Source organism: Schistocerca cancellata, chromosome 4 (assembly GCF_023864275.1).
Source record: "Schistocerca cancellata isolate TAMUIC-IGC-003103 chromosome 4, iqSchCanc2.1, whole genome shotgun sequence".
Lineage (NCBI taxonomy): Eukaryota > Metazoa > Arthropoda > Insecta > Orthoptera > Acrididae > Schistocerca > Schistocerca cancellata.
Window position 1 is genome coordinate 413,708,997 of NC_064629.1, and position 25,062 is coordinate 413,734,058.

The following is a 25,062-nucleotide window of genomic DNA, read 5'->3' on the forward strand; positions in this document are numbered from 1 at the left end:
CATCATGAAATTACTCACACAAATATTTCGTTTACTTGCCAATATTAATTCCTCAAAACTCAAAGTATTATCGTCTCCTGTGACAGTTACACCTTCTGGTTCCGATTTTTATTTACATATACGCAAGCGGGTTCTAGATACTAATATGACATTTATTAGTTTTGTTATTTTTATTATGATAACGCTTACGTACGCCTTTAACCATATATAGTTCACTAAACTAACTGGCTCCACTTCTGTAACTTCCTTAAATGTCTAATTGTGGGATTCCTACACATCAATTAACACCTCATTCAGTGTTATTTGGCGTCTGTGTTATAATAAATGATATAAGCTACTATCTTGTACAGTGATCATGACAACTCAGTCCTTGTTACTACTGCTCGAACACTTGAATAGATAAAAACACTAACGATGGCAATCACAGAATGGTCAGTCCATTTCTCAGAATCAATATCCTTAATTTAAATCTCCCGGTTTCCCGTTATTTGTTTTAACAGGAAATAAAAAAAATTACCGTTGGGTTCAACATTATCTTACACACTCGTTCAAAATTTATCTAAAATTACGCATAATTTTCGGTTTCACTTAAATAGAAACATCGATTCCTGAACAGATTTCATGTAGGCTTTTCAGTACTGTCCCAACACTGAGAGCTCATTCCTTAAGTCAGACAATACGAGATCAATTCAGACCCACACAGCTTTCTAGACACGAGTAATTAATTTATAAAATTATTTCCTCTAAGAACGGTAATTTTTGAGCACAGTATACAGTGACTGACAAACAGATGAAGCACCAAGAAGTGGAATAGGAAAGTAAATGAAACTTCACGTGTTGAGAGGGTAGAGGGTATATAATGTTATGCAGTGACTACACAACGAAGTCAACATTACAAAGAACTTGATAGGATGAGACCATATCATTATCTTTCACAACGATCACTCAACATCTGGAGCCGTTCATTGATCTTATATACCCTAGCAGGCCTCCTAACAATACGAAACACGAACAACAATAATGCACTCTAATGCCCGTTCTGCCTGTCACAGAAAATTGCAACGATAATTATTTGCATACCCGCAGATCACGTGAACGAATACGATGTTAGAAAGACATCAGACCATGTCTTCCAGGTGCATTACTTTTTTGGCTGGCAGTGTACCTAAGTTCTTTTTACTTTTATCTAGTTTCAGCTACTCCTCCATAGACGAGTGCTCTGCTTGATGACTGCCATGCAGGTGGCCTGGTTCAATTCCTGGTACTGCCAGGGATTTTTCTTTAGTGGAAGCACTTGGACGTGGTCTCCTCATCCTCTCGATGGCAACTGAGAAGCTGCTTGAATGAGAGGTAGCGGCTCCAACGTCTACAAAGATGACGACGACCAGGAGAGCGGTATGCTGACCCTACGCTCTTCCATCATGCATCCAAAGACGTCATTGGCTGTGAATGACATGTTCCCGATTGGTCCGTCTGCCACGAGAGCGGCGGAGCTTTCCTTGCGGCTACTCTTGCAGTTGTGCGATTCTTCTCGGACAGAAATATATCTCAGTGTGGTGGCAGTATTGCTGAAGTTTTGTGAACTCTGTTCAGCGAAGGAGGTCTGTGCTTATGTATTTTCAACACAACCATACTCCACGCTGCCACGGTGATTTTTGTGTCATTCTCCTTTTGCCTTGAAGCTATTTCGTCTATTTGTGAGTTACTCACAATCTCAGCATTTCAAAATTCAGTACACTGTAACTAAACAGGATTTTATGCTTAAAGCAATGTCTCTAGCGACTACCATGTCTTGCACCCTGACTCATGTACACACAGAAAGACACCAAAGATTTAGAGAACATAAAAACACTAAAATAAATAGGAATGGAAAGACGAAAGGTTTTTGGAGTGCATAAAGACTTTAAAATAAATAGAAGTGGAAGGAGACAGGCAAAGTTATCCTACCAGGCTCATACACACACTTAATTAACGGTGATGCAAAAACACGATGAACCCGCTATATAAATCATACAACTTAACTCTTCGGAACCATTACGTTTCAAAGCCCGAACAGCATGTTCCATTACAGACACATATATTTATTGGTTCTTCGACACACGAAGATTCTATTAAGAATCGGTCAGTGTAGAAACACAAACTTTCTTTACATGGTTGTCTAATTTGATCTTCCCTCTCACTTTAACGAGAATCATCGATCCTATATTCAACAAATTTGTCTTAGCCTGTCTACCACCCATCTTCTTCCGCTTGGAGGCGTCCTTTGAGGTCATCCTCTCAATAGCATGTCTTTGCAACCCCTATCCTTCAGAGAAACTTAATTCCTCAACGATGATACTTGTTGACTTATTGTCCAAAAATAATTCACAAGGAGTGAACCCTATAGCCTCGTCGTATCTCGGCTCACTTTTAATTCCCCCGAATGGCATGATAAACGTAGCCCAGATTGTGTTCGGTTTACGGTAAAAATCTCTCACAGTCTATTTGATTCTGCTTCAAAGTGCTCACTGGGATTGACTTGTGGAAAATGAGGAGAAATCCTAACTAATTTGATACCATTATCTTGATGACACTTCTCAAATGTCTGCTTTCCCTATCTCAAAAAATATCTGGAGATCTTTTTCTAATTTATCAATCAGTATTTTCGCAGCTGCTCTGTAAACTGAGTAATATGCTTGGTCTAAGTAATCGAAACTTAAAATACGGAAGAACATCTTCCTCTGTACACTGAAAATAGCCTAAATAATTCCACATTGTTAAGCCTCCTTTGTTAGTAAGATAGAATACCTTATTTATGAATAGTTACTGAAGATGAAAGGGAATGTACCCTTACACAGTTGTCGTAAGAAGCAGCACGCCTTCACATGCATTATGTAGTTTCTGCAGGTATATTCTCTAGCTACTGTCTTTAATGACAGTTCCTGGAGCACATAAAACTCATACTTAGCAACTCGGTGTGTACAGTTCTTCTCTTGAACTTGCAGTTTATCATTGTTTATCAAATTGTAACGAAGAGCCGAAAATGTGAATCACTTGGGTTATCACAAATACCTTACAGTAACTGGAACTGTCACGAAGGCGTTTCATTGCAAAGAATCCGTGACATTAGTTAAATCTCATGCTTGGTCCTTCACGCGAAGGTTAGTAGCAGTATCACATGCTTGCCAGCTATCTTATGATTTCCTATTTCTCTTCTTGAGGGTAGGATCTCCATAGGAACTTCAGAATTTTTTTTCGGATTGGTCACTTATTAAGAAAAGACTACTGAAAGGTAGCATCCATTCTATAACAGCTGTGATAACATCAATATCCATTCCTTAATTAATTTTTATTACTAAATTCAGTCAGGATTTGAAGAGCCATAGCTGCACAATCTTCTACGGTAGCTGAAGAATTTCTTCAAAATGGTTCAAATGTCTCTGAGCACTATGGGACTTAACTTCTGAGGTCATCAGTTCCCTATAACTTAGAAGTACTTCAACCTAACTAACCTAAGGACATCACACACATCCATGCCCAAGGCAGGATTCGAACCTGTGGCCGCAGCGGTCGCGCGGTTCCAGACTGTAGCGCCTAGAACCGCTCGGCCACCCCGGCCGGCGAAGAATTTCGTCCTTTGTGTCAGTATACACACAGGTCATTCTACTTCTGTAACATCAGTATGCGTTATCAATTCATAACATCAGTATGTGTTATCAATTCAATTTGAAATCAGCGCAGTTCATGGCTTCCTGTGGTAACGCTCCAATTGTAACTATCAAACGCAGTATAGGCATTTAAATCTATATCAAGTTCTATATTCAACAAGCCACCTTATGATGTGTGATGGAGGGTAATTTGTGTACAAATGTCACTTCTCCACTTTCCAGTTCCAGTAGCGAATTATTTTCATAAGCCTCTGTGTGAACTCAAATCTAATTTTTTATTCACAGTCTCTTCGTGAGGTATAGGTAGGAGGAAGATACATATTAGTTGACTTTTCTAGGAATGTACGCTCTGGGAATATTAACAGCAACCCACACTATGATGCACAATACCTCTCTTTTATCGCCTGCTACGTGACTTGAGTCGCGTGAGCGTTTTAGTGACGCTTTCGCTCTTCTTAACTGAGCCGGAGCGAAACGTGCTGCTTTTGTTTGGATCTTCTCTACTTCCTTTATCTGTCCTATCTAGTATGAATTCCAGACTGACGAGCAATGTTCACGTATTGCTAGGAAGAGTGTATTTTTGACAATGCTCTGAATGAATGACATTCTGCCATCTGCCTTTCCCCATGGTGTGTTGTTCCACTTTAAATCGATCGGTACGCATACTCCCATATATTTAATAGACGTGACCGCTTCCAGCGACTACTCTGCAATCGTTTAATCATTAAATAGTGGACCTTCCTGCCTATTTACGCGTAATAAGTTGATGTTGAAAGGTAGCAACCAATCCCTGCACCAAGTGTCCATCCTCGCAAGGTCTTCCTGCATTTCACTACTTTCCTGGGTTGCGACTTCTCTTTAAACAGCAGTATCATCCACTAGAAATTCTGAGGTTGTACATGAGGTCATTTATATGTATATTGTTAAAAGTAATGGTCCTATGAAATTCCCTTGACGTACCCCATACGCTATTCTATGTCATTAGCTAAAGGTCTGCAACCGGCGTGCGTGATCCCTCGAATTGCTGGGTGCATGTAGTTACGGGGAAGTCCAGAAGATGCCAATGTTGCTGCTTCCGACACGGGAAGCGACTAAACACGGTTTACTCTAAGCTCGTTGAGCGTGCCTCGCTCGAAAGTCCCGACCGTCTGTCTACGCTTACCCGATAGCCGCTCGTTCACTCGCTGCAGGATCATGTCGCATGAACAGAAGACGAAGGCTGGTTGGTTGGTTGAATTGGGTAATGGGATACAACAGCGATAGGATGGGGAAGGAAGTCGGTCGTGCCCTTTCAAGGGGACCACCCTGGAATTTGTCTGGAGCGATTTAGGGGAATCACGAAAGACCTAAAGCAGGATGGCCGGACGCGAATTTTAAGAGTCGTTCTCCCGAATACGAGTCCAGTGTGCTAACCACTCCGCCACCTCCATCAGTGATGCAGGGGAGTGTGAGAGAAAAGCCAGATTTGTAAGAATACATTCTAAACGCGAAACAAGTTTGCCGTAGCAACGTGTATGAGAGATTTTCGTTAGTACAGTCATGTTTTCATTAGTAAAATTATGTTGGAAACATGTACAGCGGCAGATTCCCTGCTCTCTTGTCTTACACAGGACGCATCTGGAGGCACATGTCGGCAGGCAAAGTGGAACGTTTGAAGCGTAGCCAACATCAGTGAAAGACAACGTGACTAAAAGTTGCGTAGAGATGTGTGTTAGCGACCTTCATCCATTTAAATTAATACCAGGGGGAGGATTTCGCTATTTATGTCAGGAGTTTCTAAATGTTGGTTCCGACATTGGACAGGTGAATGTATCCAACATTCTGCCTCATCCTACGACGATGGCACGAAACTATGGAAGACAAGCTAATGAAATACGGGCGAGTAGGTGCCTAGCATCGTTCACGACATAGCTATGGAGAGGTGTGGATGTACAACGGATTTGTGGATTGATTCGTATCGAAAAGGTGTTACTTTCTGTTACTCCACACTTTGCTGATCAGGACTGGACACCCAAAAACATGGTACTGGCAGCAACTCACTTTTCTGAGAAGTAATAATCTTGGTAAGTTATGAAGAATCATAGTGAGAAAACGTCATTCAGTTTACAAGAAAATCCACGGCACCTCTGTAAGATTTCATTTGTCACCGAACGGGGCGACTTGGAACAGCCTATTCAGAATGCTACAGTCTGTAGCTAGCCAGTACGACAAAATCATGAAGATTATTGAAGAGAAGGGCGTCCCTTACAAACATAATGATTACAATAACGGAATCGCAAAAGAACTCGTGACCGTTTTGGAGCTATTCAAAGATGCAACAGAAGTGCTCGAAGGCGAGAAGTAGCATAGAGTTCACTTTGTTTTGTTACGAGTTCCTAAAATGAAAAGCCAATGGCCTTCCACAGCGGCTACACCGGTTCCTGTCAGATCGCGGAAATTAAGCACTGTCGGGCTTGGGTAGTACTTGGAAGGCTGACCGTCCGGTCTGCTGAGCCCTGTCGGCAAGCGCGGTGCACTCAGTCCTCGTGAGGCTCCAGTCGCGAAAACTAACAACGATGTTCTTATCACATGCCCCTCCATATCCACATGCAGTAAGCTGAGGATGATACTGCGATCGGTCGGTACCGTTGGGCCTTCAAGGCCTCTTCGGACGGAGTTTACTTTATCAACTGAAAAGTCGTTGCAACGCGAGGCCCGAAGATCCAGATGTACGATTTTTTTAAATTATTGTAAATCCACTTTTCTTGTATAATACGCACTGCGTATCAGAGTCAAAACACCACTTTCAGTGTCCCCGGTATTTGACAGTGCAACCAAATTTAGCATTATTATTATCAGTAAGTATTACTAGTGTTGAATCACAGGTGTCTTCGTCTCATGGAGGAGACATTAGAATTTCGGACATTGCACAGAATAGCAAAACTTCTGCGACCACGCTTCCGAACACTGAAAATGATGTCCGTTGCTGACAGAGACGAGACGTTAAAAGTTGTGCGTAAAATCTGTGACATCATATCAGCTACAGCTAAACGACAAGAATATTATGAAATGTCCGTAATGTGCTACTCTGTTTTTGTCTTCATCTTCTCTCTCAAGCATTGGACCAGGTGGTCCGTTAAGACTTCTTGATCAGCCCATTTTTTCTTTGGTTTACCAATTTTCCTTCTTCCTTTAGCTACGTGCTGTAGCGGTTGTTTGGGAACGCGGTCATCGCCCATTCTTCCTGTTTTATTTAAGTTGTAAGTTCCTACATTATTCCTCATGGTCTCATTTTTTAATCTGTCTCTTCTTATTACGCCATGGACTGTTCTCAAAATTCTCATCTCGGCTGCCTGGAATTCACTGCGTATTATAGAATTCATAATCCAGTATTCAGTTCCATGTAGTCCACAGGGAATTGACATAACTTCATAAAATTTTAGCATTGGTGCATTAGAATTTTTTCCATTAGAGTTCATTTTATCATGCTACACATAACATTGAATCCCTGAATCTTTTTTTCAATATCCACTACACTGAAATATATGATACAGTCCAAGAATCTGAAGGTATTAACTTGTTCAACGGTTTTGTTTTCCAGTATGAATATAAATCATAAAGGCTGTGGGCCTTGGAATGCAATGGACTTGGTGTTATCTGTCGACATACTTGCTGCTTTGCAATTATATATGGTTCATATAGCGTCCTCTGTAAATTACCTCCATTATCAGCAACTAGAATCGTGTCGTCAACAAACATAACGTGTTTACATATAACTTCCTTCTTTGAAGCTGTCATTTACATCAAATTTCACAATCCGTTGGTTCCACTCCCTCACAACATTATCTAAACATAAATTAAAAGGTGTCGGTGAAATACACCCTAGTCTGAACACTTTATTACTATTTCTTGGGAGATATTTCCAGAGTCTATCTTCAAATCAATCGTTGATCGACATATGCAAGTATTTCGGGTAACTTTGATGAGATGTAATGATTTTACCCTTTTAACGTAATATTCCGTACTTTTCCTCTGTGTGCACTGCAAAAGGCTTTACTGTAGTCTGCCGAGACCATGCAGATGTTTAAATCGTAATCTCTCCTTTATTTATTACTTCTTTTAATGATAAAATTTTGTCTTAGCACGACCTTCCTTTCCGAAAATCAGTTGGTTCTTCTAGTAACATGCTGTCTACGATGTTTCTCATTCTATTTAGTGATATCGTCGCACGTATTTTGTATTCCATATTTAAGAGACTTATTCCTCTTATTTATACCTTCTGTTATTGGTCCTCTTTTGAAAATGGGCATTGGTATTATTTTCTTCCATTCCACTGGTAACTTTCATTGCTGCGAGCAAAATCTAAATCCAATATTAACTTCTCCTGGTAGTTATTTGAAAAGTTCCCTATTTAGATTTTCAGTTCCAGGAGCTTTTCTGAATTTTACAGTTCTGTAAGGCCTCTAGAAATGTTTTAAAATCTCTTTTATCAATCTCCAAACTTCCTACCGTCGATTTTTACGCAATAGTTTTTCATTTGGTATTGCATCATTTATTATTGATCAACATCTGCGGGATGCCCACGTAAATTTGTTCATCTCTCTATTTTTGAAAAAAGTTGTTTTCTATTGGCAATGAATTTAAGTTCGCAAAACCTCGTAAAATTTTTGAATTCTGATTAACAGCTAATCATTTATCTCTCCTCCTAAAGTATAATCTTTCTTATTTATGGAATCAAGGACACTTTGGAAGGTCTTCTAAAATTTATCAGTTTCACTCTTTCTTCCTTCTTCCGGGGCACATGCTGTTATAATGCTGGTATATCCTACAGCTCCTTTAAATTTGTGTGTTAAGATTCTTCGATTAACCCAATTGTAAGATGTTATCCTGATTTTTCTGTTTTTATGAAATATTTATTTTCTACCGTCTAGAGAATGCCAGCCGCCTTCACCAACCGAATCAATGAAGTCCATCTTTACGGAGTGGCTGAACTGTGGGCTACCCGATGCTCAATTCATCGACGAGGTTGAGTTGTATTTGACGCAAATGGATGGTTATGACAATGGTCCGCTTGAGTGGTGGAGACTTAACAACAGTCCTAATCAAAAGCTAGCTACTTTAGGGGAAAAGAGTGTTTCGTGTACCAGCCTCAAATGTAGCTATTGAAGAAGTTACGTGTGGCAGGAAAGCTTATATCGGATAAACGAAGCCGACTTTATCCGAAACGATTCGATGATATTTTAACAATTCATAGCAGTTACAACGCTAACAAAAAAAAAACTCGTTTTCTTATTTTTTTGTGGTAACAGTCACTTATGTAAATTTGAATCTATGAAGCAGGTGACGTCATAAAAACTGCAATGTATTTTTTTACTCTGAGACCGACCGTCATTACAAAATTTGGTACCTGTTTAGTTTATCTTTCAAAATTTTAACTGTTTTAGAATGTTGTTGTCTTAAAGCAAGCTTTTTTGTTTATGGGTCATAATGCTGTCTCCAGGCAGAGAAGGACAGGCAGCGTTCTGTTTGATAGAGACTCTTCAATCCAATATCGCATCTGGTCTTATGTCCGCAAGATCGTATTTTGATCCCTAGGCCGCAGTACAGAACTGCATCAAACGCCTTCCGGAAGTCAAGAAACCGGCATAAACCTGGGCGCCTGAATTCGCTGCTTTCTGAGCCTTGTAGGTCTACATAGCTTGATAGGTCTTAAACGATAATTATTTACGGAACCCACGCTGAATCTTACGGATTATGTTATTGGTTTCCAGAAATTCCATAATACGCGAGCATAAAACATGTTCCAAAATTCTACAACAGACCAACAGCAGTGTGTGACTAATAATTATATATATATATATATATATATATATATATATATATATATATATATATATATATATATATATATATATATATATTCGGTACCTACAGTGTCACGTCTTTCAGTGTCACACACATTTTTATTTTTAAAGGGGATCACTTAAGACAATTTCCATGGGTTCGCCTCTCAAATTTCTCCCTCATATCACAAAATTGTCATCTGATGTAGTACAAACTGAAAAAATAAATTCCTTTTAAGCACAGTTTCGTATATAATTTATATTCAAAACCTTACACCTGTGTCACAGAATAAATCCTACATCGAGAATACTTTACACAAGTTTAAGGGAAGAAATGCTTCCGATAATTATTACAGTATTTAAGAAACATCAAAATATGAACAGGTTGAAATGAACAAACAGTACATGAGACTATGTTAATCAGTTCAACTGTAGAAAGCTAAGGAGCACATTATTAACAAAATGAGAATTATGCAAAAGTGAAATGCCAAAATGAGCACTTATCAATTGGGAGTAAATCAAAACAATCAGAATGGCTGAAAGAGAGCACAATAACATCATCCATAAACGAATAAGACCTAAGTAACTAAGCAAATAAGAGAATAGCCAAAAATGAGGTGCCAACAAAATGAGAGCTGGCCGAACTCCGTCGGCACTTACATACGGTTGCGCTCGTGGCGGCACCTCGCGACCCGTACGCAACACGCGCGCCTGCGATCGCAATGCACTTTTAGCGCTCGCGGCGGCGGCGTCTAGCGGCCCGTACGCAACTTGTGCGATTGCTGTCCCAGTTCGACCCTTTATCTATTATGTTACATGGCCCTCAATGTGGAAGGCCGTTAATTTATTAAATGCCTGACACAATTTGTCAGTTTACTCCGATCGCAAAATTTTACTTTAAGTTTTCAAATTACTATCCTTTTACCTACTACCTTTACATTCACTGGTTCACAAATAATGATATAAATACAAAACATTTTAGTTACCTTTCAAAATTATGACGACAGTAATAGAAAACATTTTACTATGTTCTTCTACCTATATTGAGTAGAAGGTATTGTACAATATGTCAGTTGATGCTTTGGTGTAAATATTTAATTATTTTACACGTCTTATTTAACTACAAAAGCTGTAATGATTAACAGGCATTTACACTATTTCAAAATTCATTGTGTATACATTGTGACATCTACTGTACATGGAAACGTTTGGAAATCGTTTATGTAGATGAAATATTTCTGTAGTGTACTTCGTTAACTTCGGAGGTACTGTTTTAAAAATGTGTATAGAAATATATAGCGCACACACACATCTATCCAACCTTTTGCATCGAGAAGTTATTTTTGAAAAAGAATGTCAAGTTGGCTCGAAAGACCCCAAATTATCCGAGTCCTTCGAGTAATGATGTTCAACAGACATACATTTCAAATATATAAGGTAACATTTGTATATCCTTATCCTTTCCAATTTTATGGCTGTTGACGTAGTTTGAGTGTGGTTAAGGAAGTAGTCCAATGGCACCTAGAAATTTTGAATATTGCCCTTTTTGTTAAGGTCCTCAGGTGAAGCAATGGTGTATCACTCATCGTTGATAGGGTACATCGTTTACCTGTCCTATGACTACGGTATTTTGTTTTGTTTGGTCATAAAACATAAAAATAATTTTTGCATTTTATGTACATTATACATATTTCCTTGTTTCTTTGCCCTTTTTGGACTTATCACTACTCAGAATGTAAGTACTACTAATTATAGGCGACTATTTGCTATGCGACTATTAGCTATAGCCATATATATGTATATATATATATACACAGGGTGTTACAAAAAGGTACGGCCAAACTTTCAGGATACATTCCTCACACACAAATAAAGAAAAGGTGTAATGTGCACATGTGTCCGGAAACGCTTAATTTCCATGTTAGAGCTCATTTAAGTTCTTCCACCAACGCTCAATGGAGCACGTTATCATGACTTCATACGGGTTACTCTACCTGTGCTGCTACAACATGTGCCTTTACAAGTATGACACAACATGTGGTTCATGCACGATGGAGCTCCTGCACATTTCAGTCGAAGTGTTCGTACTCTTCTAAACAACTGATGGATTGGTAGAGGCGGACAAATTCCGTGGTCTCCACGCTCTCCTGACCCCAACCCTCTTGACTTTAATTTATGGGGGCATTTGAAAGCACTTGTCTACGCATCCCCGGTACCAAATGTAGAGCCCGCATCTCGTGGTCGTGCGGTAGCGTTCTCGCTTCCCACGCCCGGGTTCCCGGGTTCGATTCCCGGCGGGGTCAGGGATTTTCTCTGCCTCGTGATGGCTGGGTGTTGTGTGCTGTCCTTAGGTTAGTTAGGTTTAAGTAGTTCTAAGTTCTAGGGGACTTATGACCACGGCAGTTGAGTCCCATAGTGCTCAGAGCCATTTGAACCATTTGAGCCAAATGTAGAGACTCTTCGTGCTCGTATTGTGGACGGCTGTGTTACAATATGCCATTCTCCAGGGTTGCATCAGCGCATAAGGGATTCCATGCGACGGAGAGTGGATGCATGTATCCTCGCTAACGGAGGACATTTTGAACATATCCTGTAACAATGTGTTTCAAATCACGCTGATACGTTCTGTTGCTGTGTGTTTCCATTCCATGATTAATGTGATTTGAAGAGAAGTAACAAAATGAGCTCTAACAAGGAAAGTGAGCGTTTCCGGACACATGTCCACATAACATATTTTCTTTCTTTGCGTGTGAGGAATGTTTCCTGAAAGTTTGGCCGTACCTTTTTGTAACATCCTGTATACAAAATAGTACATACTCATATCTATTAAAAGAAAAGAAAGAAGAGAAAATTATCCCTGAATGAGTGCAAGTATCATATCTTTCGTGAATTACAAGTTGAAAGGACTTGACTCTTCAGATTCTTTTCTTGTATTGATGTGCATATAGAGAACCATAACTCTCGTAAGATTTTGTCTCATGCTACTTTTCCACTATTTGTGACCTAATTGTCCTGTTATATTAGTAACAATTTTACAGTTGGTCTTATATTTATTTAGTACTTATTTTAAAGAATAAAGACATTTTATGTTGTTCCTTACACTACATTATCCTCATTCCTTTGCATTAGAAATACTTGTATTATCAACATTTTACCGGAAGCATCTTTACAAAATTCTACTTCACACACTCAAATTTTATATAGAAAATGTGATACCACGATAGTACATTATTTCGTTTTAACTTCCTGTACTTTCACATATCGCATAATATAATCAATTTTTAGGTGTTGTACTTCAAAAAGATTTTTTTTTTCTTAAGAGTGTAGGAGACATCTTTAGACAGTTAACGTGTTTAGCTGAAAGTTTTGAATACAACAGTGAAAAAGCAAATTTATTAATAGCAACATACGATGTTCAGTCCAAGATGGTTATCTATACAGTCTTTCGGTTTCTTTTTAAATCTATATACTTTTTAATGTATTGATGAGAATATAGTCCCTTTTGTTTAAGTGTACCGGAATACACTAATAGATACACGCCGGGATGGGGTATATTCTCTATTAAAAGAGGTCCAGTATATAATAGCTGCCACTTCCTCTTTTCTGACAATACTGACGATTTCACATGACTTCTAATCAGGACTTTATCACCGACTATGAATGTTCTTTTCCCAGTTAGTCTATTAGCAAAATATTTCTTCCTCAATTGTGCTTGGTGATGTAGAAAAATGGTCGCCTGCCTGACCTTTTCGTCGAAAGAGATGCCTTGATTTGCACATTTCGGCCAAATATCTGTCCACTCATTTTGTTCGGGCTTTTTAAACATGAGCTCTTCTGGAGTGTGATTTGTCGCCGAATGCGTAAGATTATTTACAATTTTCTGAAAGGGTCTTACATAACTGACCCAAGCAGTATGGTTGTTATGGCAATATGTCCTTACAAATGTATTAAACCCACGAAATACCCTTTCTACGGGGTTTGCTTCCGGATGATATTTGGACACAAGTATTTGCCTAGTTTGTAGAGCGGCCAACCATCTTTTCCACGTGGATGAGTTAAATGTGGTTGCATTGTCTGACAATATCGCTTGTGGTTTTCCCACGTGCGGTATAAAATCAGCAATTAATTTTCGAAATATGGAAGAGCTTTAGGCCGATTTAAGAACATAAATTCTGAGGTACTTCTTAAAAACATCAAAAAATGCCACTAAGAATTTTGCACCACCCCTGGCAACTGGGAATGGCCCGCAAACATCGACCGTTAAAATCTGCAATGGAGAGTCTGGTAAAATTGGTGTAGTTCACCTTTTGACAAATTACACAAGTGCGAATCAAGTTCTGGACTTTCTTCCTAAGAATGGGAAAATAACAACATGTCACAATTTTATTAGCACACTTAATAACCCCAAAGTGCCCCCGGGTGTTATGGGTATACCATATTAGTCGGTCTTGACAATCAACCGGAATACATAGGCACCACTTTTCAGATGCAGGATTCTTCCTATAAAATAGCACCTGTTTTTCAAGTCTATAATGGTTGCTGATTTTTGGATTACGACCCCTCAATAGCTCCTGTTTAACCGGGTTCCACCCAGGGTCGGCATTTTGCAATGCTGCTATATTTTTACCTAAGTCAACAAAATACTGTCTATTTGCCTCATCTTTCATTAGAAATACCTTAAATTCCAATGTTAGATCTGAGGATGGGGAATATTCGTTTAGTCCTTGGGGCATCCGAGATAGGGCGTCAGCAACTAGGTTGTCCTTACCACTGATATACACTATCTCGTAACTGTATTCTTGCAAAGCAAGAGACCACCTTGCAGGTCGTGCATGTAGGAGTTTGCAGCTATGCAAAAAGCTTAGCGCCTTATGATCGCAATAGACTTTGGTATCAGCACCAGCTAAATGACAATGGAATTTTCGGATGACCATAGAATGGCAAGTAGTTCCAATTCTGTAGTATAGTAAGATCGTTCGCATGAGGTTAAAGTCCTACTTGCGGATGCAATTGAACTTGGAACAGACATGATCCTAATCCCACATTGGATGCATCTGCATACAAACAAAATTCAATACTCATATCAGAATGATAGAGTAATTTTGCACTTAATAAGGCCTCTTTGATTTTTTCAAAATCCGACTGGCATTCTGGAGACCAATTCCAGTACGTATTCTTTTTGAGAAGATGTAACAACGGCTCCGCATTTAGTAATTGATTTGGAACATATCGGCGATAGAATGATGCCAGTCCCAGAAAAGGTTTTAATTGTCGTTTTGATCTGGGCACTGGAAATTTCGCTAAGGCATTCAATTTTTCACTATCTGGGAGGATACCATATGAATCAATCATATGGCCCAAAAATTTAATTTTCTCTAGTGCAAACTTCGATTTACACAGATTAGCTGTTATACCAGCATGCAAAAACTAATTTAATACATTCTCCAGTATTTCCATATGTTCCTCCCAACTATTTGTCGTGATTCAAATGGTTCAAATGGCTCTGACCACTATGGGACTTAATATCTGAGGTCATCAGTCCCCTAGAACTTAGAACTACTTAAACCTAACTAATCTAACGACATCACACACATCCATGCCCGAGGCAGGACTCAAACCTGCGACCGTAGCGGTCGCGCGGTTCCAGACCGAAGCGCCTAGAACCGCTCGGCCACACCGGCCGGCCTATTTGTGGTGATTAAAATGTCGTCTACAAACAGTGTTATCTTACAAGTTCGGGAACCAACGCTTCATCAAGTGCCGCAAGACACCTAGGCTTATATATAAACCGAATAGTAAAACTTTGAATTGATAACTTATTCCTGCGTGAATGAAGGCTGTATATTTCCTAGATTGTGCCGCAATAGGAATTTACCAGTAGGAATCTCGGAGATCGAGGATAGAAAAATATTTTACGCCATGGTACCTCTGTATCAATTCGTCTATATTCTCGGGCCTTGTTCCCACCGGTATTATAATTTTATTGATTTCTCTAGCGTCGAGAACTAGTCGCACTTGTCCACTTGATTTGTCTACAGCAAGTAAGGGGCTCGGATAGGGACTGTCAGATGGCTCTATGATGTTCTATGCAAGCATCTTTTGAATTTCATTACTAACTGCGTTTCTTTTTGTCCATGGTACTTGGTAAGAACTATGACAGATGGTTTTATGTGGCATGACATTCATCCTATATTCACATCCCCTAATCGCACCAGGTTTTTCTTCGAATACTCGTTCGTATTTCCTGAGAACCTTAAACAATTCAGAACGCTGCGCTGAGGACAGCTGAGCAGATTCAGAGACTATTTTTAACATTTGTTCATGTCGGTCAGATTTTATTTCTTGAACCTGATTCCCTGAACCTGTAGTTTTATTTTTTGAAATGAACTTCATTTGTATACCTGGGAAAACCTTCGATGTGTGTCGGTTAGCCTCAGTAATTTTAGAGAGACGATTTTCAGTTAGACCTTCAACTGACATATCCCGTTAGAAAAGTCGATATTTGCGTCCTTTTCTTGCAAAAAATAAAGCCCTAAAATACAGTCCACTATCAGCGCATCAATTATGAGGAACGTGGATTCAATCGCTACATTTCCAAATTCTAACTCTAATTGGGCTTGTATTTTCACGCTTCTATTTCTCCCTCCAATCGCTCCCAAAACCTTACAATTGCTAACAGGCAATATTGGCACCCGTTTTTTTTAGTGATCTGTCTAAATAAGTCCATAGAAATCACATTAATATCAGACTCAGTATCAAATATTCCGTTCACTGAAATACCTTCGATTAGTATTTTAACGGCAGGTTTTATAACTGCCGGATGATTGGCGCTGCATTTAGTGTCCACGTTATACAATTCATTTCTCGTGTCAATGCCATTATTGTACCTTAACATTTTTAATATTAAATCAGAATCGTCCCTATCTCGCCCACCCGCCAGCACATCGGGACTTAATGCGGCGATAATTTGTTTTCCGCAGGCTGAGAAATCGGCCGAAATTCGGTATCATTTAGTTCATCGATTACTATTTGTGGCGGATGCTGTCGCCAGTTTTGATTTATCGGGTTTTGTGTCTGGGTATTCTGTCTCCCTTGATTTCTGTTTTGTGTCGTTTCGTTATTGTAGTGTCCTGGAATGAACCTATGTTCCTGCCTCCTACCCGCAGTACCTCGTACCCACCGGACTGTTCTACCGTAGCCGTACGCGTTGTTATTGTCTTGGCTTTTGTACGCCGAGCTGGGTTCTCTGCGAGCCGGCTCGCAACGATGGATATTTCCATTCCTCAAAAATGGTTCAAATGGCTCTGAGCACTATGGGACTGAACTGCTGTGGTCATAAGTCCCCTAGAACTTAGAACTACTTAAACCTAACTAACCTAAGGACATCACACACATCCATGCCCGAGGCAGGATTCGAACCTGCGACCGTAGCGGTCGTGCGGTTCCAGACTGTAGCGCCTTTTCCATTCCTCCACAACGAACTGTGATTTACAGATCTTGCCCGCACATCCTCCTGCATCAAATCAATTGCATCTAGGATGGGCATAAACTCATCAATGTTTGCGTCTGCGGCGTGAATTAATTTTTCGCGTATATCAATAGGCATCTTAATCTTAAGAATGCACAAGAAATCTTTATGCGAAATTGGCTCGTCTCAGTATTTCGTTTTATTCAGATACATCTCGAAATACTTTCGGAGCGTTCCTTTGCTATAACAAAACTGTTCGGGGTTCAATACAGCCTCACGAAGTCGTTGCTGTACCCCTAAAGTCCAATATTTCGCGAGAAACCTTTTTTAAAACTCGTCATATGTGGAACATTTTTCAATGACTTCAGTGGCCCACATGGTCGCATCATTTAACATGCATCCACTTACGTAACGCATCTTTTGTAATTCCGTCCATTCTGTGGGTAACACGCCACGAAAAGAACGAATAAATATTACTGGATGCACCCCACTCATGTAAGGCGAGAATGACTGACCCCTCCTGTGTTTGATAATGTTGTCCTCCATAATGGCATTTACATAAGGTGTCGTAGCCCCCAGTAATGTATATGATTCCTGATCCCGAGTTACCTCAGAATTTACTTCGGTGGCTTACCCCGCTTTTGTGTACTAGCATCTACTACGTCCTCTCCACGTGTCGGCGTGGAAACATTGCTCTTGACTACCTCTTTAATATCGGTAAGCTCATTACTAAATTTGTTTAATTGCTCATTTACTCCCCTTCGCCATTGAGATAATTCCTGAGTAATTTGCATTTTTACTTCAGAAATCTGAGCAGTTGGATATATCGATTGTCTTTCTTGTTCTTTTGAAATGGAATTTACGGCTTCCTTTACCCGAGAAACTATTTCTACAGATATTTCGCTATGCTTTCATGACAATTCGTCGAGTGTCGTAGACAATTGATTTACTATGACGTCGAGAGCGCCTTGATTTCCTTTTAATTGTTTTTCATCCGAATCTAAGTCTCTGACCGCGTCCTCGTGTTCGCGTCTGAGATTTATTATTTCTAATTTTATTATTGCTCATACACTCGTTTACATGAAAAAGAAAACAGACATAGATTAGCAGAATGCTAGTATTTACCAGAAAAATTGAGATATACATATAACTCCTATTTTGATGAATAAATTGTGAACTTACTTTAGAAATAGGCTAAGCGAAATCCCTCCAGTGCCTCCAGTGTGACGTATATATATATATATATATATATATATATATATATATATATTCGGTACCTACAGTGTCATGTCTTTCAGTGTCACACACATTTTTATTTTTAAAGGGGATCGCTTAAGACTATTTCCATGGGTTCGCCCCTCAAAGTTCTCCCTCATATCACAAAATTGTCGTTTGATGTAGTACTAACTGGAAAAATAAATTCCTTTTAAAGCACAGTTTCGTATATAATTTATATTCAAAACCTTACACCTGTGTCACAGAACTAATCCTACATTGAGAATACTTTACACAAGTTTAAGGGAAGAAATGCTTCCGATAATTATTACAGTATTTAAAGAACATCAAAATATGAACAGGCTGAAATGAACAAACAGTACATGAGACTATGTTAATCAATTCAACTGTAAAAATCCAAGGAGCACATTATTAGCAAGATGAGAATTATGCAAAAGTGAAATGCCAAAATTATCACTTCTCAATTGGGAGTAAATCAAAACAATCCGAATGGCTGAAAGAGAGCACAATAACATCAGCCATAAACGAATAAGACCTAAGCAACTAAGCAAATAAGAGAATAGGCAAAAATGAGATGCCAACAAAATGAGAGGTGGCCGAACTCCGTCGGCACTTGTATATGGTTGTGCTCGTTGCGGCACCTCGCGACCCGTACGCAACACGCGCGCCTGCGATCGCAATGGACTCATAAAAAGGCCTTTAACGCTCGCGGCGGCGGCGTCTAGAGGCCCGTACGCAAGTTGTGCGATTGCTGTAGCAGGTCGACCCTTAATCTATGATGTTACAAGTGGTATAGACCTATAGTTTTGTGCGTCTGTTCGACGACCCATTCCTGAACTTTGTCCATTTATGAACAACCCTTTCATTTCTAGAGATGAAATTTTCGTGTTGACCGCTCAGGTAATATGGAATCTGTTTTTTCATATTTGCTAAGTGGAAATACTGGTATTTTCATACCTTCTTTTACGTTCCTATTTTCCAATTTTATCTAGCGATGCAGCTTCGGCCGTGTGATTTCTCGTAGTCTGTTCTACATTTAGTCGAAAAATTCGGGCCCGTTGGTGACCAGGAATCTTAGATATTACCTTCACGAGTGGACTTTCTGATTAATTACTCAACATAATTTTCGGATAACACGTTTGCAACAGTTGAACACGATTTCCTGTCTCTGTCACCCGTCCTAATCACCTGATTCTCCCAGACTACTCCTGATGATTTGAAATTGTCTCCTAATATCAAAACATAACTGGAAAATTCACGTAGCTCAAAAGGTAAAATATTGCAGCACATGAAACAGTTATGACCCCAGGCATTCAAACAATTCCGGATCACTCCAGCGCTTTCAAGGATAGTATCTCACTAGATCCACATGTGGTTGATAACATTTCAAGCGCAGTGTCAAAAACAAACTCTTTCACATAGTTGCTGTACTCAAAAGAAAATGGTTCAAATGGCTCTGAGCACTGTGGGACTTATCTGAGGTCATCAGTCCCCTAGAACCTAGAACTACTTAAACCTAACTAACCTAAGAACATCACATACATTCATGCCCGAGGCAGGATTCGAACCTGCGACCGTAGCGGGCGCGCGTTTCCAGACTGTAGCGCGTAGAACCGCTCGGCCACCCCGGCCGGCTTGCTGTACTCAGCCATATGATTAATGTATCATTTTCAAGTGGTATATGTCCTAGACCCCCCTTTGAAAACTGGCAGTATTATCTAGCATCGATCTGTTTCAATCTTAATCTCTTTGCCAACTTAATTTGGAAAATATAATGAATTTAAGAACGGTTGACCAAGATTACAGCTGAGCCACAATTTGGATTCCACGAGAATCTCTTCACAAGCATATTATGTGCTGTTTCACAGACCGTATATTAAAATATGTAAATTACAAGATTTCACCTACCACGATATTTTGTGAGCCATCTAAGGCATATAGCTATACATATTTCAATATTCTGTTGCAGAAATTAAAATTAATGGTGTTCAACGTGTAATGAGTAATTGGTTAAATCTGACTGATAGAACATAGCGTCCTGTTAGGTCTTCTGCTGTTGATGTACGCCTAATAATAAAGACCAACAGAGCTGAAACAGTAAAGAAAATATAAATGAAATACTCAAAAGTGTTATTGACTGATTCTTGGTGAACGTCCATAATAGAACACAGAGAACAAATATCCGTTCAATTTTGAACAAAGTGGATTATTCAAAATTCCTGAGTTAGCAAACTAATCAAAACTATAACTGGAAAGTGTTATTATATATCTTAATAAACAATTGAGTTGAGCAACGTTTGCGTTATGGCAGATCTCAGTGATTAAAACATTCTAAAATTAGCTTACTTTAATTATGAAAGCCTTCGTCACGTGTACCGTCGCTACACTCGACTGCGTAGTTAAGTTTCAGCTCGGAGCCACTTTCATTCATTGACGTCATAAGGAATAATTTTCTGTGTTAATTCCACGTATAGACACAGACACGCGCTGTCAGGATGATATCAAATATCCATCCCCGTGTGGCGCTTTAAGTAGGCAACGGCGAGGAGAATCAGGCATTTTAACAACAGCCACATATCACACTTAGTCTCTCAAGAATTGCGTTGTGAGTAATCTGGCAGCGTTAGTAAATGGCAGTGTAAACTGATCAGCCAGAACATTATGACAAACGTCCTACTATCGATATGAACGCGTCCAGGCGATAGCAGCGTCGCCTGGCTAAAACGGCAGTCAGACCCACGCACGCAGCACGAAGTATCAGAGAGCGTTCTGTCCGTGCATTGAATGGGGAAGGGGCGCGATCTATTTTAGTTTGACTGCGGGCAGGTTGTGATGGCCCAGAGGCTCGGCGCGATCATTTCGGAAAGTTTACGACCTGTCGGGTGTTCAAGGGGTGCTGTGGTGAGTATCTTCAACACGTGGCGAAACCAAGGTGAAACACGTTCAGAGGACGTGGGTTTGGGCGGACACTCTTCATTACAGATGTCGGACATCGTAGGCTGGACAGAATGTCAAAATACAGCACGCAGTGAACTGTGGTGAAAATAACATCAGACATTAATGCTAGGCAGTGTACAAATGTGTCTGAACACACATTGCAACAAACACTGCTAACAATGGGCCTCCGCAGCCGACGACCCATGCATGTGCCAAGTTAATACTACGAGATCGGTAACTACTACTGAAATGGGCACGTGACCATCGACACTGGACGTTGGAGCAGTGACAGAGCATTGCATGGTCTGATGACTCCAGATACCTTCATCACCATGCTGATGGGTGGACACGAATCCTTCGTCTTCCAGGGGAGCAGCTCCTTGACACCTGTACTGCGGGACATAGAGAAGCTGGCGACGGATCCATTATTCTCTGGGGAACATTCAAGCAGGCATCAATGGGTCCAGTAGCGCAAGCCACCATGACGGCCAAGGAGTATCGTACAATGGTTGCAGAGTGCGTACACCCCTTCATGACGATCCTGTTCCCCGACGTAAGTCCGATTTTGCAACAAGATAATGCGCCATGTCACAAGTGCAAGAGTGTGATGGAGTGGTTCGAGGAACTCAGTGGCGAGTTCCAGTTGATGTGGTGGCCCCCAAATCGTCAGGTCTGAACCCGATCGATCACATGATGGATGTGACTGAAAGTATCGTCAGAGCTCATCGCCCGCTCCACGGAATATATGGGAAGTAGGTGACTTGTGTGTGTGCAGATGTGGTGCCAACGCCGTCCAGTGACCTACCAGGGCCCCATTGCTTCTATGCCACGAAGCGTCGCCACTGTTATCGTGCCGAAAGTGTACATATCGGCTATTAGGTAGGTGGTCATAATGTTCTGGCTGATCAGTTTTCTTCACAAATATTAAAACAAGGAACAGGAATAACATCTAGTGTCTGCTGTTTAAAATTACCGTACAATGGAAAAAGAAAGGTGTGGGGACATAAATTTATTTTACCAACTTCCTTACGAATTAAAGGTGGTAGCAGGTTGTGAAAAATTTAAAAACAAACTACATTCTGTAGATGGCTTTCTGAGCAGGTAGTGTCAGTATGTGGACGGATTACCTGTATAAACGTTTGTTGTAGATTAAGCTTTTAAACCAAACAGCTTTGCAAGTGGAAAGCACGTAGCTACGTTTCCAAAGAGAAAATATATCTACTGTCACGTTCCAAGTCATAGCGAACTGTCACGAATATGATACACGGAACACACACAAAAATTAAATTAACTAAGCTGTAAACAGTTCATATACCAATTTTGAACAAATTAACGTCAGTGTTTCTCAACCGTTCCTCTGTGTTAGTTTTCCACATCCAATACACCACGTTGGGCCATGTATGTGGATCCAAATACATTAGGAGCTCAAACCATTAAACTTTCACTACTAGCAGAAATATTATACTCCATGACAGTGCCCCATATCACATCTATAGCACTGAAAGGATTGAGGATCCCTGTCACACACCTACCATAACACTCAGCTGGGTCGCCGATGAGAGACAGTATTGAATCTTATCCACAGGGCTACCTCCGGATCGCACTGTGTAGTAACAGAGTAACGCACTTTGAAAATTTTCAGGATGACTAGGAAATGGATCCTCCTGCTCACGATTAATTAGCAGAGAAGTCTGGTGGAGACGAAGTAAAGTGTTGAGGGTCAGTGCCATCCAACCATCCAAGTTAACTTATGTCAGTAGTTTGACAGATCATTCAAAGCAGAATGTAACTCAACTAACAACTCCATCCGAGCCGGTCTCAGAAGGCCCAACGCCACCGACCAACTGCCGTGCTATCCACAGCCGATAGGCGTCTTTGGAAGGAGATATGGACCGACAAGTGGCCACCACACCGCTCTCCCCGACATTGTCAGTTTTCGTGACCGGAGCCGCTACTTCACAAGAGTGTGATGGAGTGGTTCGAGGAACTCAGTGGCGAGTTCCAGTTGATGTGGTGGCCCCCAAATCGTCAGGTCTGAACCCGATCGATCACATGATGGATGTGACTGAAAGTATCGTCAGAGCTCATCGCCCGCTCCACGGAATATATGGGAAGTAGGTGACTTGTGTGTGTGCAGATGTGGTGCCAACGCCGTCCAGTGACCTACCAGGGCCCCATTGCTTCTATGCCACGAAGCGTCGCCACTGTTATCGTGCCGAAAGTGTACATATCGGCTATTAGGTAGGTGGTCATAATGTTCTGGCTGATCAGTTTTCTTCACAAATATTAAAACAAGGAACAGGAATAACATCTAGTGTCTGCTGTTTAAAATTACCGTACAATGGAAAAAGAAAGGTGTGGGGACATAAATTTATTTTAAAAAAATGGTTCAAATGGCTCTGAGCACTATGGGACTCAACTGCTGTGGTCATAAGTCCCCTAGAACTTAGAACTACTTAAACCTAACTAACCTAAGGACATCACACACATCCATGCCCGAGGCAGGATTCGAACCTGCGACCGTAGCGGTCGTGCGGTTCCAGACTGTAGCGCCTTTAACCGCTCGGCCACTCCGGCCGGCTAAATTTATTTTACCAACTTCCTTACGAATTAAAGGTGGTAGCAGGTTGTGAAAAATTTAAAAACAAACTACATTCTGTAGATGGCTTTCTGAGCAGGTAGTGTCAGTATGTGGACGGATTACCTGTATAAACGTTTGTTGTAGATTAAGCTTTTAAACCAAACAGCTTTGCAAGTGGAAAGCACGTAGCTACGTTTCCAAAGAGAAAATATATCTACTGTCACGTTCCAAGTCATAGCGAACTGTCACGAATATGATACACGGAACACACACAAAAATTAAATTAACTAAGCTGTAAACAGTTCATATACCAATTTTGAACAAATTAACGTCAGTGTTTCTCAACCGTTCCTCTGTGTTAGTTTTCCACATCCAATACACCACGTTGGGCCATGTATGTGGATCCAAATACATTAGGAGCTCAAACCATTAAACTTTCACTACTAGCAGAAATATTATACTCCATGACAGTGCCCCATATCACATCTATAGCACTGAAAGGATTGAGGATCCCTGTCACACACCTACCATAACACTCAGCTGGGTCGCCGATGAGAGACAGTATTGAATCTTATCCACAGGGCTACCTCCGGATCGCACTGTGTAGTAACAGAGTAACGCACTTTGAAAATTTTCAGGATGACTAGGAAATGGATCCTCCTGCTCACGATTAATTAGCAGAGAAGTCTGGTGGAGACGAAGTAAAGTGTTGAGGGTCAGTGCCATCCAACCATCCAAGTTAACTTATGTCAGTAGTTTGACAGATCATTCAAAGCAGAATGTAACTCAACTAACAACTCCATCCGAGCCGGTCTCAGAAGGCCCAACGCCACCGACCAACTGCCGTGCTATCCACAGCCGATAGGCGTCTTTGGAAGGAGATATGGACCGACAAGTGGCCACCACACCGCTCTCCCCGACATTGTCAGTTTTCGTGACCGGAGCCGCTACTTCTTAGTCAAGCAGCGCCTCAATTGGCCTCACAAGGGCTGACTGCACGTCCCTTGGCAATAGCACTCGTCAGACCCAGGCGGTCACCTATCCATATGCTAGCCAACCACGACAGCGCTTAATTTCGGTGATCTGACGGGAACTGGTGGTACCACTGCAGCATGGCCGTTGGCTAAAGTAGAATGCGCTGTCATCGAAATCCAAAAGAAAGGAAAGAGAGCCATAAATTCAAATTAGATGCTTTCCAATTATTGTACTCACTAGGAACTCATGAAAATATATACTTATTAGAGGGAAGAAAAATACGTTTCGTATAAAGGTACACTAAAATTGCTGCCATGTGTTGAATTTAATTTATTTTGATCGGAAAAGTGAATACTGTTCACTCACGTTAAACAAATAGTGTTGCTCATACCTCCC